Source organism: Pleurodeles waltl, chromosome 5 (genome assembly GCF_031143425.1).
Source record: "Pleurodeles waltl isolate 20211129_DDA chromosome 5, aPleWal1.hap1.20221129, whole genome shotgun sequence".
In the NCBI taxonomy this organism is placed as follows: Eukaryota; Metazoa; Chordata; class Amphibia; order Caudata; family Salamandridae; genus Pleurodeles; species Pleurodeles waltl.
Window position 1 is genome coordinate 1,611,989,103 of NC_090444.1, and position 18,227 is coordinate 1,612,007,329.

An 18,227-nucleotide genomic window follows, 5' to 3' on the forward strand; every position below is an offset into this window, starting at 1 on the left:
CCTGACGCGGCCTCCTGATTGGATGGACGTATCACCTCAGGTCTCCTCCTCCCCGGCATGTCACAACACTAAGAGCCGCTTCCTCGCCTATCGAAAGGCACATCTCGTTGTATGACAGCATGGGGTTCTGCAGGGGTATCTCCGACGAGCGGCCGCTGGCACTTTTTAAGGACATCCCTTCCGCTGCAATCTGAAGTTGCCATCAACAGTTTTCAACAGATCCCTTAGATCCACCCCTTGCTGCTGCTTCTGTACAGATTGTTCTCCAGCGCGTCTTGATTAAGGCTGGCTGTGTTTGACTTGAATTGACAGAATTCCGTGTGCTGGTGGTGTGTACCTGTACGGGCGAGCGTTACATACGTGAGTACCTGTCTATCGTATCAATGGATTTTTGTCTTATTTATTGCCTCTGTAATTCAACAAATCTGAATTGCCTCTTAGGGGGCCAGGTAACCCAATCCTGGGAATGTTTAATTCATCCTCTGTTTCGGGGTACCTGTGGTCTGCACGTAGACACTAAAAGTACCAACGTGTGCGGTATGTGGATAAATATGCATGCGATTGTTACAAGCTCATGGAAAAGCGGTATGTGGATAAATATGCATGCGATTGTTACAAGCTCATGGAAAGCACACGTAGCCAGTTATACTTAGTAACATAGAATCATTGAAACAAAAACTCCAGTCGATATGTACTATGGGCGATGTGCAAGCTGGCCTTGTTTACTTTCCTCCTAATGCATAATGGGATAATCTTTTCTGTTTTGCGCTGGAGATCATTTTTTGATATAAAGAGCCTTATCAGTGCGGTATAACATACGACAGAAAGGCAACATAGTGTAAAGATGTAATGCAAAATAGCCTGACAGGTGGGGGCATACCAGGAAATGTAGCATTGCTCGAATATACCCTATGGGGTTAGTTTCTCAATTGATAAGTTGACACATAGTTCATAGCAGTGCAGGTCCCGCATGCAGTTTTTTTTTATATTGTGATATTAGTCCTGTTCAAAATAATAGAAATGTTTAATGGCAAAACATATGCTAAATGAAGTCGACAAATACCATTAGGCACCAATTACAATGTTCAAGATACAAATGGATTCAGCTTCTTGTTACAATAAATAATTCCATATGTCAGTGAACCCATTTATAATTGGTCAACTGAATTTTCTACTAAAACAATACATTTGTAGTTTCCAAATACTACAAAAATGGCGGGGCTTGTTTTGTTGTGTTCGTTTTTCTATCTGTTTCTTTGATGAGTGGAGAAATAGGAGGTGTCGAATTAATGTCTAAAATCAAATGATGTCCGCACATTTTGGATGCAGAGTCTCCGTGTGGGTTCCTGCCACCATTTATTGTAATGTTTGCCGCCACTCTTAACATGGAAAAGGGAGGAGTCAGTCATGTGCACCGAATGGTCTGTGCTCAAGATCACAAAGATATTAGCTTTGAAGTTGTGGAACTATAGGGAGGTGTCAATGATTACAGAGTTGTTGTCTCGCGAACGAGTGGGGAAGGCATGTATAGAAAACAAACATACAATACTCCTTAACACCTTGGTGGAGAAGGGGAGGCTCCAATAAAGGTGAGGTTTCTATTGAACTAAAAGCAGATCATACGATTTCACAATCAAACTTGCACCGGGAACAATCGTTCTCAATAAATGAATTCTTGTCACGAACTCAACCAAAAAACCCACACATATTTCTAGAGGCAACACCATACCCAACTCAACTAGCTGGTTGCCGATCCACATACTCTACCCAGAACTGTGTCAGTGTAGGGCAGTGAGTATCAGGACTAAATAAGATGTAATAAATGATACGTGCAGCTTGGTTATGTAGGGTGGTGGAATGGGACACCTGCTGGTACATCACAGCGCACGCAGGAAACTGTCCATCCATCTTGTGGTCTCCTGAGTGAAGAGAAGCGAAAGCCTATGCCGGAGGCCCTGACAGCTCCCTCTGTCCCTAACTTGTGTCTAGTGTGTACTCATATGTGATCGTCCTGTGTTACCCCCGTAAGTGATAAGACCAGTTAGGCTTTTGTATCAGATAAACCGAACTACTAATTGTGAACAACACTCTGCCTGTTTCTCTTGATGGGAATAGGATATCTACACTGAGGTATCTATTTCTGGAACAACCTCCCCACTCTTCAGCCTCAACACACAGACAAGAGCTAAGAAAGTTTTTGAAACCGAACTTTTGTAGCAGCCGCCTAATCAGTCTCCCACAGTACTTGGGCTGGGTGGGACATTTGGGCATGCTGGTGTTTCCTGGTAGGCTGCCATCTTGGGAAATGCTTTTGGGGCTGGTGGTCTGTCATGGAGCAGTCCTGAAAGTCCTTAGCCTATATAATCTGAAAGAAATATGTGATGCAATATGACCAATATAGACCGAAGACTACCTACAGAAGAGTGTCAGGCTGGCTAGTTTTGCCCACTTGCACAGTTCAACGTGGGGCAGGTTTTAAATTTTTGTTGCCGGGACAAGGCTGTTTTCCAGACTGGCATGGAACACTATCTCTTAAAACAACTGAATAAACTACATAGGTTAGCCGGCTGCACTCTGTTCACCCTATTCAAGCAGACTTGTTCATAGCCCCTGAGTACTCAATTCAGACCGCCTTTCACCACTCATACCCTGTTCGCCTTCACCTCTAAATGGTTTAATACCAACAATGTCATATCACCGATAATTCCCCCTGTGCTCCCTCTATATTTCAGTCTGTCTCCTTCCTATTATAGACTCCCTCAAATGTCTTCTCATCTGCCTCTAGGCAACATCATCCCTGCATAGTATGTACAAACAGCGATCAAGCACAACTTCCTCTTAATTAAGATGTCCAGTGATTACAGAGGCGACCACAGTGAGCCCTTCCTCCCATGTGAAGATCCCGATTGGCTGCTGAGGCTACTGTGTTCAGCCAAACAGGAACTGATGGTTCATTGTTTACGCTATTGACATTTGTGTATAACCAAGGTCCTATTCTGTGTAATTTTCCACCAATTAGTTTTCTGAGCACCACCATTACAGTGTATGTTGCCACCTTCCATTTTGATATCATGCACCCCTTTTTAAAACATGCACATCCAGACACAGTCTTAGGTATAGTGTTAGCCATTTTTTACTAACATTATACATAATATACTTACATATAGGGACTTTCGGGACAGCCCACTTCATCCATTTGTCTGTATTGTGTCATTCACATTTTTCTTCCATCAGGCTGCATAGGACAGTAGGTCATCCCGCTTCAGCAATTGACTTAGCTGACTGGCATTTTACTCTTTCATGATGAGCGCATACTCACAAAGCAGCCCTCTTCAGTGCAAGGGCCTATAATGGTAATGTGTATTTTTAAGACTAAAAATATATTTTTGCTTAATTTAATTTAACATTGTTTCCTAAGGGTACCAGTGGTTGTCCATGTGTAGAGCTGGACTTATACAAATGTTTAAATTACTACAAAAGTGCAGTTTGGGAATACTGAAAGTAGTAGACTTACTCAAAAATGTAAACTTAGTCAAAACTGTAAATTACTTGTATGACCCGGGCCCTCTCAGTAGACGATAGATGTGACGTAAGTGCAAGCATGGGATATGATGCTATTACTACATGTTACAAGTGGTATACCATTGGCCCCTTATAAGGGGGTCAGGGCTAATCAAATGCACTGTCTAAACAACTACCCTACAGGGTGTTTATTATGAAGTGGCGCATAATTATTATGGGAAGAGTCATCACAATGCCCCTTCTGAAGTGCACATTCACTCCTGCAGTGGTGGACTTATATTTCATTTTGAGTGCTCTCTCCTCCAGAAGGGCAGGTGCTTCCAGAAGATGAGTGGTCCCAAATTACAGCAGCATGCTTGAAAGTATGCCTTTTTATCAGTGTATGTGGAGAAGTTCAACAGGCACAATGCTATTTTGCGTATAGCGCTGGAAATCCTTACATGAGCAGTGCAAATGATTCAGTGTGTTTATGATCGTATTAATGAAGCATGTGCACAGGGTAGGATGCTCTGAGTTAAAGAGATGGTCTGGGAGGGAACCACCATTTTGTTCCATCACACGTTCTCCTCCACACTCCCTCCATACTTGATTTGTAAGAGTGCCTGAAAGCGTACATGAGACTGCACCACCAGGAACTTCACTCCCACCATTGCCTGCCTGTACCCCTGGCTCCCTTCCCAAGGGATAACCAGAGTTGCACATGTGCAGAAACTGTCAGTACAATGTGGTGAGTTCTGGCTGCACTGTTACATGCCCAGGTTTCACACAGAGTCTGGCGGGAGAGTCTTGAAGGCCTCCACCATGGAGGTGCAGTCAGAGCCTGCACCCATGCTGACTAGGGACTTCTGGCTCCCCTCAAGGGTCAGAGCAGGCACTGAGGGCTGCGTTCACTCGCTGCTCTGTGTGTCTCTGTGCCAACTACCACACATTTTTTTGTTAATACGATGAACAGGCCTGCTGTGTGCATGCCATTTCATTTGCAGGTACAGCAGCCATTTCTCCCATGCTGTAATACAGCCCGTAGTGCTTCCTCAACAAAGGGAGAACCAATCAGGTGAATCCTCTACTGAATTAATAAAGTTGCCCCAAAATGCATGCAGGATTCTATTGTCTATGTCATTGTTGGCTTCCAGCAATCATTTTCTGCGATTGCCTATTTGGACAAGTTTTAAGCATGTTGTCTGAGAAGATTACTAGTGAAGCACCGGTAGACACATGAGGAAGGCCAAACCCATAGATATAAATTTAAAGGTGGATTTTGTCAGTTTTCTCAACCACGACCTTAGTGAGCAAGCTTTCCCTTGACGTACACCAGATAGGCCATTTTGTCATTTTAGGGCATAAAGTCACCAATCTGCACCTTGTTGCTAGTTCCAGCTTACGGTCCCCAGTTAGAGAGAGGCATTTCAATTATGAGCAGAATTAAATGTTCACTTATAAATGTATATAGACAAATCGTCCTAGCATTGCATCTAAATCATCTGATTATGTGGCATTGCATTTAAATCATCTAATTTTGTAATGTGATTCGGGTGTAGACCTGTGTCTGTTGAAATGCTATGTTGATGAGTCCACATTTAAATAAGTATGCCTTCCTGCTTTTGGGAAATGCATTTTAAATGAGCAAGTTGTCTATAAATCAACCAGTGAGCTCAATTTAAGCGTCTCGCCTCATTGTTTACGGCAGTCCATTGCTTACCCTACCATTTCTCACTGGCACCATCTTTCGCTACTCTCCGACTTGACTACTGCAGCCTGACAAACTCCATGACCTAGTTGTGACTAAGTTTCTGTATGTTCCTTCCCGCTTTTATTACGAGATTTAATTCTCCCTTGACAGTGAAACTCCCTCTTGGCTGAGCTCAGAATCATTTTCTTCCTACAAGCATTGAAGACGACGTTTCAAGGTACTTTTCGCAACCATGAATGTTACAAACCAACCAATGCTATCAACGCTCCCTCATATGTTCCCACAAGATAGCCTGTTGCTGTTCCTTCTAGAACACTTAACTACTCCCAGAAACTGCAGCTCTGCATGTACCTCGTCTCTTTGTTGAGATTTCAGAGTCTCATTTACCCCCCGTTTAATAGCCCTCTTAATTATTTACATTCACCACCCAAACTGCACTATCGCAATATGTTTCATCATAGAATTAACTAATTTCTGTTTGAAATGCTCTGAAATGGTCACAGAATTATATGAGTAAATAAATAACGGGTGCTACTGGCTGCCTATCAGGAATGTTTTAGTGTCCGACTAGATGTTTTGGAGGTGGCAGGAAGATGGCATCATTAGGTCTGAGTTTTGGCAAAGTAGCTGTCATATAGACTTTTTGCTAACAATATGCACTGGGCTTTGTGTCCTCTTTGTTTAACCACTGGTTTTGTTTGTCAGTTACCTATTGGGTCAGGCCAAGAGAGTAGATTTAACCCCTGCCTCCTAATACTATTGGCTGTCTGGGTGTATCATTCTGTCTCAACTTGAGTGCTTGCTTTGAACTGCAGTAGGGACTACTTTACAATTACAGCCCTTTCTCTCCTTTCATGTTAGCTCCCTCCTGTATTGGTATTGTTGCAGGAGAAGCTATATTTTTAGGGATCTGCTGTACTACACAACAGAACATATATGGCTTTCTTCAGGATCAAGGCAGTGTTGTTTTCTTAACTATCTTGTCTGTTAAACACCTACACGCTTCGATTTAACTATGTACAATTGGTATGTGCTGGTTTCATTTCAAGTGTGAGACTTGGTGTCCCGACTAAACAATGGCAGTTTTACTGGTTAAATAACACCAGTAGACATCAGTGTTTATCACTAGACATAAAGATATAGTTTGACGATGGTGACAGAATTGCGTGCCAGCAATTAGCCAGGTGTCCTAAAAATCTGTAAGTGGCCAACTAGAATCTCCAGCAGAGCTTCCTCAAGTATTTGTCAATTTTAGCAGAAAACTGCCCTTAAATTAAAAAAAAAGAGCCATAACCCACAAAGGATACTGTTACGCTTTGCAGCAGCAACAGCGCCATTAGCTGACAAGCACGTCCTGCATGCAGCAAGAGCTGGTCGCACAGAAGTTACCACAACACCGGGGTGGATATTGAGTAAGGTTTGTTGATACTGATGACCAACGGCGTTAGGACCCTGGCTGTATTTCCCCGACTCTTTTCCCTAGAGTAATACCGGGGGAGGTGGCGGAGGCAGAATACGAGCTGTCCAATGGCAGGCTTCGGGGACGCCGCGCTGTCCCTTGCCAGGGTTTGATTGGCTGGCAGAGGCAGGGCTCGCGGAGGCTAGTGCCCGTGCGTGTTTTCGCTTATGTGTGACTCCTGCACCCGTGGCTCAGCATGTAGGAGTGAGAGGACCAGCGGGCTGGATCCCGGGGGATGCTGCGGCTTGGGGATGCTTGGGGATGCTGATTCCTACTCCGCGTCTCACTGACTTGCCACGTCTAGCCGCGGATCGCGAGGCGTTTTGTCGTTAAAAACCGTCACTCTTGTAAGTACTGGTAGACAGCCGTGAATGGCTTATTGGCTTTCACACAGGGCTTCAGTGCACACTCACTGGATCAGATGATGCCGAAACTTGAAAATGATGGCCGTTTTCTGCCGGGCCCGAGCGCCTTGTGTGGGAATTGTCGCTTTAAGGAACTAGATGATAAATCCCCCCGAACCGCCCGAGGGCTGTTTAGCATGTAAGGCTGGAGTCATGCGACAGATTGTGCCTTTCAAGGGCATACAAATTCAATCACGGGATACCAGCGCAGGTGTGATGTATCGTCTACTCCAGAGAAAGGGCAAGCAGTCGCCCCGAACTACCGATGTACGCAGCCTTTGTTATGATTGGGCTCTGGAGAGGCAGGGGTTATAAAGAGCGGTGGCATCAGTGGGGTGAAGGCTTAAATATCAAGGATTCGACTTCTGTCAAGGGCGACTCCACTTTCCATCCTTATGTGCTTGGTGAATTGAGTACAGATAACATAAATTGGCTAACAGTAACATCAACTGCAATATGCGGCCCACTTGCCTCGATATATATATATTCGACATATACCAGGAAGTCGGCAGCATGTTTTTTTTTTTTTTGCGCGCCTCTACGTTTATTGTCAACAGTGATTTTGTAATGAATGTATTGTTTGTAGAGGTGGGCGAGCCAACAGATTTTCAGGGAGAGCCGAGGGTCTGGCTCAGATCATAGAGCCCATGCACGAGCCGAGCCGAAATGTTTGCCATGTAAATCACCATACACACATCACATTAAATATGATAAAGCTGCTTCAAAATTCAAGAAAATGTCCAGCCTTAACGTGAAGCTTTGACATTAATAAATCACATTAAAGCATCGCACCTAGAAGTACTTTAAAAGTGATAGTTGTTTTTACATGAACCATGAATGCACTAACAGGCAAGGTAATTGTCATGTAAGCAAGGTACAGTGACGCGGGTTATTTTAGAGCAACATTACAGTCTATTAAATGACCAAGAGTTTTTTTGTACAACGAGTATTCCAATCTCATACAGTAGAAAGGGCTATTATTATGCGCCACAATCGAGAAAAAAATGAGTTTTGGTAAAATGAACTATTTGCCTAACATCACACAATTTAAGCGGGGAAGATGCAATTTATCCAGGTTTTCTGGTTTTACTTTGTAGAAATCAGCCAGGAAATGGGTATTTAATTGCCTTTCCTTATACTAAGACTTTATTTTTACCTCTTTGTGCATTGTTTTACAGTTTTTTTATATAGTGGGAGCTCGATACGAAGGGATTGGAGCGTTTTACATGAACCTTAGTTACATCACACAAGGTCACATTCATTGTTTATAGGCGGGGGTTATTACGTGATTTGCCCAGAAACATAGAAGTTGAGCCCACAGCGGGACTCTAAGTGATCAGGTCAGCAGCTGTGGTCACAAACCCATATCATGGGCTGTGAGAGGTAAGCATGCAAAATCCACAGGAAAGCTCGGCTCGTTATGGGCTCAAGGATTCAACAGGACCTCGAGCTTAGCCAGAGCCAGGCTCGAGCTTCCAGTGGCTCGCCCACCTCTATTTATTTGTGTATCCCTATCACGTTTCTTTATGTCTTTAAGCATCAGCTCATTGATCTGTGTTTGTAAACGAGCCGCGTGTTAGATGGGCACAGCACTGATTTGCACAGATCCACAAGGGGTTAATTTACAAAGATGTCAGCAAATTCGTGCCCTCGTCCCTTGGTCACTCAGCTGCGTGCTAGTCTCGCATTCACGCGTGACGGGAATGAGGCTCAGTCTGCCAGACTGGCGGGTAACGTTCTGCGTCATGTATTCTACCTCGTTGCAGTGAGCAAGGATGTGTGGATCTGGCAGTTGAACAAAATGCAATTATGCTTTATTGGCACTGCACGTGAGTTTATCAGTGTTCCCTGAGGTTTAATGATTCACAGGTATTGCTACAGTTGTGTCGCTTCCGGTTGCTCGAGAGTCACCCCATTATGTTTTTTTCCGGCTTCGTACGCCATGTTGCTCATCTTGGGAAGGAGCCGGTACCTCTGAGTTTATATGTGAACATCTCAGGTGACCTCATTGTGTGACCTCATTTCTTGTGTGCCCTTATTTCTTGTAATGATGATAAGTCACGCATAAAATCAGAAGCTAGGGCACGTGATGTCCTCATTTGCAGTCTACGAGAAAAACACGTGCAGTATTTTTGGCATATTGACTCGAATTCTGCTTTTTGCACGTCCATTTAATTCTAGTTCGTGTTCAGTTATTCCAGCACTGTTTTGGATGTTTTGAAAATCCCGCGTTAGCAATGTCATAGTGAATGGTACCACAGGGCACATTCTATAACTGAGCAGCGCAGTGCAACACAACTATGAATTATAGACAGATACCGGGTTGTTTTTCACTACGAGGTTTTTGTGTGACAGCAGGATTGGCGAGTGCGAAGCTTGAGTTGTCCATGGTGTTATTTATAACCCAACCATAACCCACTTTTTAGAACAACAGATGTTCGCGCCCACCTATCTTATTGGACAAGAAGAGGGGTGATTTTTTTAATGTAACTAAATCATTGTGTATTAAAACGTTGGAATGTTGGAAACTCCATTGAAATCAACGGAGTGCTCTGGGCTTCTAATGGCCAGTAGAAGCCAGGGGCTCCAACAGTCCTGTGTTTCCTTCACAGCTGTTGTTGTGAATAAAGGCCTCACGAGCCTGAGGGGATTCCAATCTCCTCAGGCTCGTGAGGCGTTTGTTTTATTTATTAGAACATTCTGCTCTCTAGTGGCAGAATGGTCTAATAACCTTATAGCCCTCTGTAGCTGGGCTATAGCAGCATTGAAGTTCTGCTCCCTTATTAAAGGACCTGGAGAGGGCCTTTAATGGCTTCAATAGCCCACTATAGCTATAGTAGCGCATTATCATTTATAGACAGCATATTATCCATTGAAATGAGCATTAACGTTGCACAGATGTACAGTTTTACTGATAAAACTATATGGGTAAATAAATAAGTGGTGCTGTTGGCTTCCTATCAGGAATGTTTTAGCCTCTGACTAGAATCTATGGAGGTGGGAGGAGGTTGGCATCACTAGGTCTGGGTTTTGGCAATGCATCTGTCAAACAGACTTATAGCTAACAATATACAGTGAGTGAGCTTTGGGTTTTCTCCTTTCAACCAATAGCTTTATTTGACCATTGGCTTGAGACTTTGTCAATTACGTACTGGATCAGCCCATTAGAGTAGATTTAACTCAGAGTACTTTCTGGTGGGAGAAGCAAGATGGCAGCCGTGCGAGATGGTGGAACGCTCCTCTTCATCATCCGTTGCCACAGTGTGTTTAACTATGCTCCCTGGGGCTGCCACTGGAGTTTGGTGTGCTGTGGCTAAATGGGGCATCCTGAATGAGAGGAAGCATGATTGCGCCTCTGCAGGAAGGAAGTTTCAACAGCTTGATGGATTTGCCAGCATGCAATGTTGCTACTGGAGAGAGTGGAAGGTCATGGGACCGAAGATTCTGTGTGTAGGCCTGAAATGCAGGGTGGTCACAAACTCGGTTGCTCTTGTGGTCGGTGGAGCTGCAAAAAATGTAGGTAATTGAGTGGGAAGACAAAGTGGCTGTCAACCCCACCCCCCCTCCCGTCTGGGGGAAAGTTGTTCAGCCAGATGGGAAAAGAAGAATTGGCCGCTCCTCCCATCTCCCATGCGGCCAGGGCAGCTACTGTGGAGATCATCTATAAATCAGCGGGGAAGTCTAGTCAGCATCTAGTCAGCAGGTGGAAGCCAAACCTGATGCAGCATATGTAGTACCTGCAATAAAATCCGATGCAAAATCCAATGAAGTAAGTGTGGTGCCTGCAGTGGAGGCAGGGCAGGTGGTGCGAGTAGACCAAGTGGAGCAGGGGGAGCAGATTGGCTGTAGTAGAAAACCAGGTACATTGGTGGAGTGCTTTGCGGGCCAGACCCCTGCACAGTCTGTGGCAGCAGTAGAGGTCAGTCACTCCTCAAGGCTTCTTGTTAATGAGCCGATTGGTGAGGCTCAGCAGCAGGAGTCAGGTATTGTGGTGCGTTCATGTACAGAGGGGTGTGTGAGGGAGGCTATGGTTGGAGGGGGTGGCCCAAAGGCAGCTGGCTCTTCGGAATTTTTTTTAGGTGAGCCCAGGATTGAGCCTAGTTAATGTTGTGTCTATAAAATCACTGAGGTTTCAACACTCCGTCCATCATTTTATTTTGTTTTGTGATGTTGCTTTATGCGCCCTAAGTGGCAGGGGTATGCCCAGACGTGGGTCCCATGCTCGCTGCGCCACTGGATTCAAGCTAGCCTGGCTGTGAATGTTTGACATTGTTCAGCATTCCGTCCATCACTTGTTCTTTTTGCCCTCATCAGATATATCCATCACATGTCCCTCAGGGAAAAGCTCACCAAAAGAGTGTAGTGCGTGTTGAGTGAAAGTGTGTTGTGATGGGCAACCAGGGGTTAGATGCTAAGCGCAGCAATCTGGAATAAAGGAAGTCACCCCCAGGAGCCTTAGAAGCTTCCTTCATGCCCAGCAAGTGGTGGATAAAGGCTGAATGTCTGTGGAGTCTAGTGGAAGACCAGTGGGGAGAAGTGATGCAATGGGTGGTCGGGGCGACCAAGTCAGTTTCAGGCTCTGCATAGGGGATTCTGGCATCGGCATGAAACCACTGGTGAGCCAATTGTCATTGTGCTGCCAGGTAATATAATTGTAGGTGGGGAACGCCAAACCTGCCCCACTCATATGGCAGCACCAACATGTTCCAGCCAACAGAATGTCTCCTAACAGCCCATATGAGTTTCAGGAGAAGGCTCCGCAGCATAGCAAGAAAATAATTAGTTAGTGGGATCAGGATGTTGAATGACAGGTACAGGAAACAGAAACAATTTTTATAATGGCAATGCGGCCAGCCATAGAAAGCAGGAGGGGAATCCAATAGCCTCTTTTGGCGGTCATTTTTTTGACAGCTGGGCCATAGTTAGCTCTGACAATTTGTTCTTTATCTCGGTGGAGCAGTATATCAAAGTATTGAACGGGGCCCACGCACAAGTTCAAGGGGAATTCACTCTGAAAAGGGGCAGTAGCATTGGTAAGAGGGAACAGGTTGCATTTAGACCAGTTGAAATGGAGGCCGGAAACAACCCATAGCGGGTTATCTCACAAAGAATAGGTGAAAAGTTGCCTGAGGGTGTTGTTCAAATAGCTGGATATCATCGGCAAATAAGGAGAGAAGAAGCGTCCCAAAGTTAAATTGCAAACTGCAATGCATATGTTTTTCCTCGAGGTGCCGCACTAGGGGATCCATTGCGATAATGAAAAGTAGAGGGGATAGGGCGCATCCCTGTTGAGTACCAACCCTTACGACAAAAGGGGCCATCAAGGAACCATTGGTTCGGAATCAGGCCATGGGTTGAAAGTACAACAGCATAATCAAGGAAACAAAATTGCGTGGTATGCACAATTTAAGAACTGTAGCGTGGAGAAGGGCCTTTCTAACAAATCAAAAACAGTTGATTGATATCCAGTGGAAGCTGGAAGAGCACGGAAATCAGCAACACCAAAATAACTTGTAGGTCCTAGGGGTGGAGTAAAGCAAAGAGGGAAACAATGCAAGATTGTTCTTGATTGACTTGCTTCATGCTTTTCTAGAACTGGAAAGCTGGAACTGGGGTCAGGAAATCCAAAGGGCCCATAGAATTCCATTAATGATGAGGTGGTCAGGCCACGATGTGGGTAATCCCAAGGCAGTCTTGGTCTGTATAGGAAACTATCTGCTCAGACAAGCCATATTTGAGAAAGCTAGGCTGGATGCCAGGCGTGTGGTGAACGATTGTTACTTGTTGTTAAACCTGACTTCTGCCATATAACTGTTGAAAGGCTCTGGAGGCTCAGACAAATGATCTGGCTTTTTCAGGAAAAGGGGCCTTGGGTGTTTTTGATTAACCCAGGTAAGCTCAAGGTCGCCTGGAAAGATGAAGTGCGGGTGTTTACATCTGAAGTCAAAGCAGGCAAGTCTTTGAAAGGGATCTGGGGTATACCTTTTTTTCATGTCCTCATCAAAAATATTTTAGACTGGACTACTTTCTGAGCTCCTCTGGGTTTGTGGGGAATGTTGATATTGGGAGGCTTCCCAAAGTTTTCACCGACCATAATCCTCTAATTTTAGAGCTATCTAAGGTAGAGACATTCAGCCAACAGGGCATAGGAAACTGCTTCTGAATAATAATTATATAAACCACATGAGGAAATGGGCAACAAATTTTCTTGAAGTTAACAGGAGCAGTGCATGTAGAGATGCAGTCTGGAATGGTTTAAAAATTGGTGTCAGGGAGGAGACCATCAGCTTTGTCTCACACTATAGGAAACTACAAACTCAGGAGGTCCGGGATGTACGAGGAACTGGCAAAGCTGGAGGCATAGCGTATGGTGGCGGTCATGGCAGAGGCTGATGGTCTACTAATGCAACAAAAAAAATCCATGGCTAAGGTGGTGATTAATAGCTATCATGCAAGGGAGATGGCTGTGAAGTTCTTAGGGGAACCAACTGCTGGGCTTGATGTAGATTTATCTCATACGGCGTCCATTAATACATTAAAGTCCCCACCAATCACTACCTCTGCCTCCATTAATTGCTCGTTCAGTTCCTGACGAGGGGTTGGGTTATCACTATTGGGCCCATAGTAACCCACAAAAGTATATCCTACCCCATGTAGTTTAGTGTTTACCACCAGCCACCTCCCACCTGGGTCTGTAGCATAGTTCTCTTCTCTAACTGATGCAGAGGTCTTCAACATAAAAGCAATGCCTTTTACATTGCATCATTTTTTTGTGCACGCAAACTGACTAATCCACTCCTGACTTTTTTAAAAATCTCGTCCACTTTCCCTGAAGTTGGTGTGTTTCCTGTAGTATTACAACATTAGAATCAGAGTGTTTTAAATATTCTAGGATTTTTCTCCTCCTGCCCGGCACCCTAAGCCCGTTTACTTTTCAAGACTGGAACCTTAATCTCAGCTTGTTTATCACGTTAACCCTATACCCCCAGTATTTTATTGCTTTGTCTCATATGAGGAAAAGTTTTTTTCTTTTTTTCCCACATGCTCCCCACCTCATGCAACAAACCTTCTCCCTAAAACTGCCCATTTATAACTCGTCCCCAATCCCCCACCCCCTGGCCCACCCTGGGGAACCCTCCACTCCTCTTTTATTGGGTATCTCAAATACCCTTGGGCTCCATCTCTTCAGTAGCTACCGTTAGTTCCCTTTCATTTGCTGAATTAAGTTCTGAACCTTGGTAGGCTCCCTTATATTGTACATTTTATTGTTCCACGTAATCCTGAGGATTGCTGGAAATTTCCAGCTGTCAACCGCCCAAGTGATCTGAGCTCCTGTATAAATTTACCTACTTCTCATTGACTATCTTGTGTCGCTTTGGAGATATCGGATTTCAGTTGAAAGGCTATCTCATCCTTCTTAAAGCAATTAACTCTTAAGACTTCTGAGAAGATCTGCTCTTATAATCAGTGGTAAAAGTAACCAGTATCTTCCTCGGTTTTTCCATGCTCAGATTTCTCTTAGAGGAGTCGCGATGTACCCGCTGAATGTCTGATCCCAAATCCACTGATGCTGTTGATTGGGTGTACTACTTTATCAGATCAACCACAAACCCTTTCAAATCTCCTCCTTCCATACCTTCCGGAACATTCAGTATTCTAATATTATTCCTCCTAGCGTTGTTTTTCAAAGTCTCTATTTTCTCAAGTAACTCTTTTTCACCTGATTTTAATGCTTGAATTTCTCTATGGTTAAGGTCAATCTCTTTGTTTAAACCCTCAATGGAGGTTTCTAGCTGACACATCCTCTCCAGGAGTTTGCCCATTTTAGCCTCAAAATTCTCGCAGGCCCCTTGAATTTTTTCCTGAAATTGTGAACTTCTGCTTTGTTTCTAGTGTTAGTACCGCTAACAATGATTCTATATGAGGACATATAGCCTTTGACTATCCGACTCCTGGGGTTCTCGGGGCACCCCCTCACTATCTTACTCAGGGGAAACCTGACTCAAGGCTTGAAATTTGTTCGTGAGTGTGAGCACCAGGCCTTCCACAGCCAGCGTGCCAGGGGAGGTTGACATGTTTGGCAGAAGTAAAGTGTTCTGTCCAACGTGACTTGCTTGTACTTTAAAAAAAGAATGCAAAGAGGAGGTAATTTTAGGGTTACTCCCTAAGTTTACAGGGACGTTTCACTTCGATTTGTTTGTTACTTTTTTTAGTAGGTTGAACTCTGAACACTGGGAGGGCCACCTCCTTTTCTAGACCTCGAGGCGCACCCCCGGAACGTACGGGCAAAGTTATAGCTAAATCTGACTGTTTATTTTTATTAGTGGCCCTTTCCTTTCCCTTTTATTCCTCAGAGCATAACCAGTTCCCTTTCCACTCTCATTCCTTATTGTTATGTAAAGGACCAGTGTTACCTTATTCCTATGATATTTCCTTGGGGAGGTAATATCACAGTCGGGCGGGGGGGGAGGCTGGCATCTACAAGTCCTCCCTTGTTACCTTCATCTATCCGTCTGCTTGAAGACATTAAATTGTGCCTGGAGCTCTCTTGGGAAGCGTATTTCTCCCTTGTTCAATATGCTCCTCGCTTATCACCCATCCTGTTTTTTCCGTGCTGCCTCTGCCAGTGACGCCCCAGAAGGGTATCCAAGCTGCAGCACGCCACTCTCTTAAAATCCCCCGAGCCGCGCGTCCCCAGGGCTCTACTCCACCCAAAATGGCTCTCCGTATACTGGTCCCACCGCCTTTTCTTCCTGGCTGCCGAATCATTCAGCGATCCTCAGGATCTCCACAGCTTTCTCATGGTGAGCAAACCGGGTAATTCCAGATGTTTCAACATTCACTGCTCATGCTTTCTCGACCACCGTAGCTACTGGGTCAGCAGCCCACGGCAGGCTCCTTAGCTAGCTGCCATGTTCCCCCACTCATGCGGAGGCCATCTTGTAACAGGGTTGTAAAATATTAACAGATACATTAAAAGATGGCTGCTGTGAAGGTGCACATCTGCGGCAGTCATATTTTAATGCATTTTATTATGTTTTAACAAATGCTGTTTAACAACGGTTGGCATGGATGAGGGCACATTTGCAATGGTTTTCTGTAGGAAAATGCCCCTTTTGGCATGGCTACCCCCCACATTTTGCCTGATATTGATGCTGACTTGACTGAGAGTGTGCTGGGATCCTGCTAACCAGGCCTGAGCACCAGTGTTCTTTCCCAAAACTGTACCATTGTTTCCACAATTGGCACACCTCAGACACACAGCTAAGTGCCATGTAAAAGCTACCTATGGTACCAATGGCTCTGTGGCTAGGGAGGGTCCTGAAGGGCTGCAGCATGTATTGTGCCACCCTAAGGGACCCCTCACCAAACACATGCTCACTGCCATTGCAGCTTGTGTGTGTTGGTTGGAAGAAAAAAGGTAAAGTCGACATGGCATCCCTCTCAGGGTGCCATGCCCACAAACCACTGCCTGTGGCATAGATAAGTCATTCCTCTAGTAGGCCTTACATCTCAAAGGCAGGGTGCACTATATCATAGTTGAGGGCATAGCTGCATGAGCAATATGCCCCTACAGTGTCTAAGTCCATTCTTAGACATTGTGAGTGCGGTATGGCCATATTGAGTACCTGGGCTAGGAGTTTGTCACTACGAACTCCACGGCTTCATAATGGCTTCACTGAATACTGTGAAGTTTGGTATAAAACTTCTCAGCACAATAAACCCACACTGATGCCCTTGTTGGATTTATTGTAAAATGCACCAGGAAGGCATCTTAAAGATGCCACCTGTGTTTTAACCAACCCTTAGTGCAGGAGTGACCAGTCTGTGCCAGTCTCCCACTAACAGACAAGTTTCTGACCTCCTGGTGTGAGAGCCTTTGTGCTCTCTGATGCCAGAAACAAAGCCTGCTCTGGGTGGAGGTGCTTCACACTTCCCCCCGACAGGAACTGTAACACTTGGCGGTGAGCCTCAAAAGCTTAGGCCTCCTGTCACAGTGCCCCAGGGCACTTCATCTGGTAGAGATGCCTGCCCTCCAGACAAAGCTTCACTTCACAGCGGGAAAGTTAGGTAAAACAGGTAGGTGTGACCACTCCAGCGAGGACCACCTCTAAGGTGTCCAGAGCTGAAGGGACCCCCTCCCTGCAGAATCCTCCATCTTGGTTTGGAGGACAGGTACCAATAGGGTTAGGTCTGTGTACCCCCTCCCCAAAGGAAGTGGACACCGGAAAGGCATAGTCACCCTCAGGGACAGTAGCCATCAGTAGCCCTCTGACTTCAGTAACGCCCCTAAATCCAGAATTTAAGGGCTCCCCTAAACCTATCCCGTCAGATTCCTGGCGACCTCAAGACTAGAAGAAAGGACTGCTAAGCCAACTCCCCAGCAGACAAGACTCCAGACACCAACTGACTTGGCACCAGACCTACCGGCCTGTCTCCAGCTTCAGAAGCCCTGCTACAAAAGGCATCTCATCCTGCAGGAGCAGCAACCTCTCCAAACCCCAGAGGACTACCTGCCCCACAGAGGACCAAGAACTCCAGAGGACAGCGGTTCTGTCCACAAGAAACTTCAACAAGGACTCCAGAATTGCCCCGGATCCAATAGTCCTGGCAACTCTGCACCCGACGCCCACAGCCCATGTCTAGGTGGCCCACTGGTCCAGAGCAGGTCCCCAGGCAATTCCGATCTTGTGTCCACCCTGGGTTAGAGCCCTCCTGGCCAACACTATGACACCTGCAGCCTAAATCCGGAAGACCCCCTGTTACAAGAGAACCGGACAAAGATTCCTGAAGCCTAAAGGTACCCCTGCCCTTGTAGCCCCCTGGCCTTGGGGAATCCTACCACTGGTCCAGCAACGTTCAGCAGGCGGCGCTCCTCCTTGTCCAGCTTGTGGTTTTCTGGAACCGACCCCCTGGACCCAGCATGCAGCATCCTTGTGACCCCCGGGGTCTCCCTATTGAAAAGCATTGGGAGCCGGATGCTGTTTTTGCACCCTGAACCTGGCTGCCGCAGTGTCGCTGAGGGTGTGTTTTTGGTGCTGACCTGTGCCCCAAACCCCCCCCTCCGATGCTCACCTAAACCCCCCAGGTCTGCCCTTCAAAGTTGCAGGTACTTACCTGCTGGAAGATCTATTTCCGAGTGCCCCTAGTC

General features: G+C 45.6%; 1 protein-coding gene across 5 annotated transcripts in view; it reads left to right on the plus strand.

Moving 5' to 3' along the window:
* The window catches only part of LPIN1 (lipin 1), a 311,768-nt gene that overhangs the window by 133,952 nt on the left and 159,589 nt on the right, over positions 1 to 18,227 (plus strand). The window contains exon 1 of one of the 5 annotated variants that reach the window (XM_069235954.1): positions 228 to 360. The exons of 1 other annotated variant lie outside the window; for it this stretch is intronic. The gene's annotated coding sequence lies outside the window, so the exon portion shown is untranslated. Of the gene's footprint in view, positions 1 to 227; positions 361 to 6,815; positions 7,019 to 18,227 lie in introns of those variants that run through there. 3 more of the 5 variants (XM_069235951.1, XM_069235952.1, XM_069235950.1) reach the window with 3 other exon arrangements.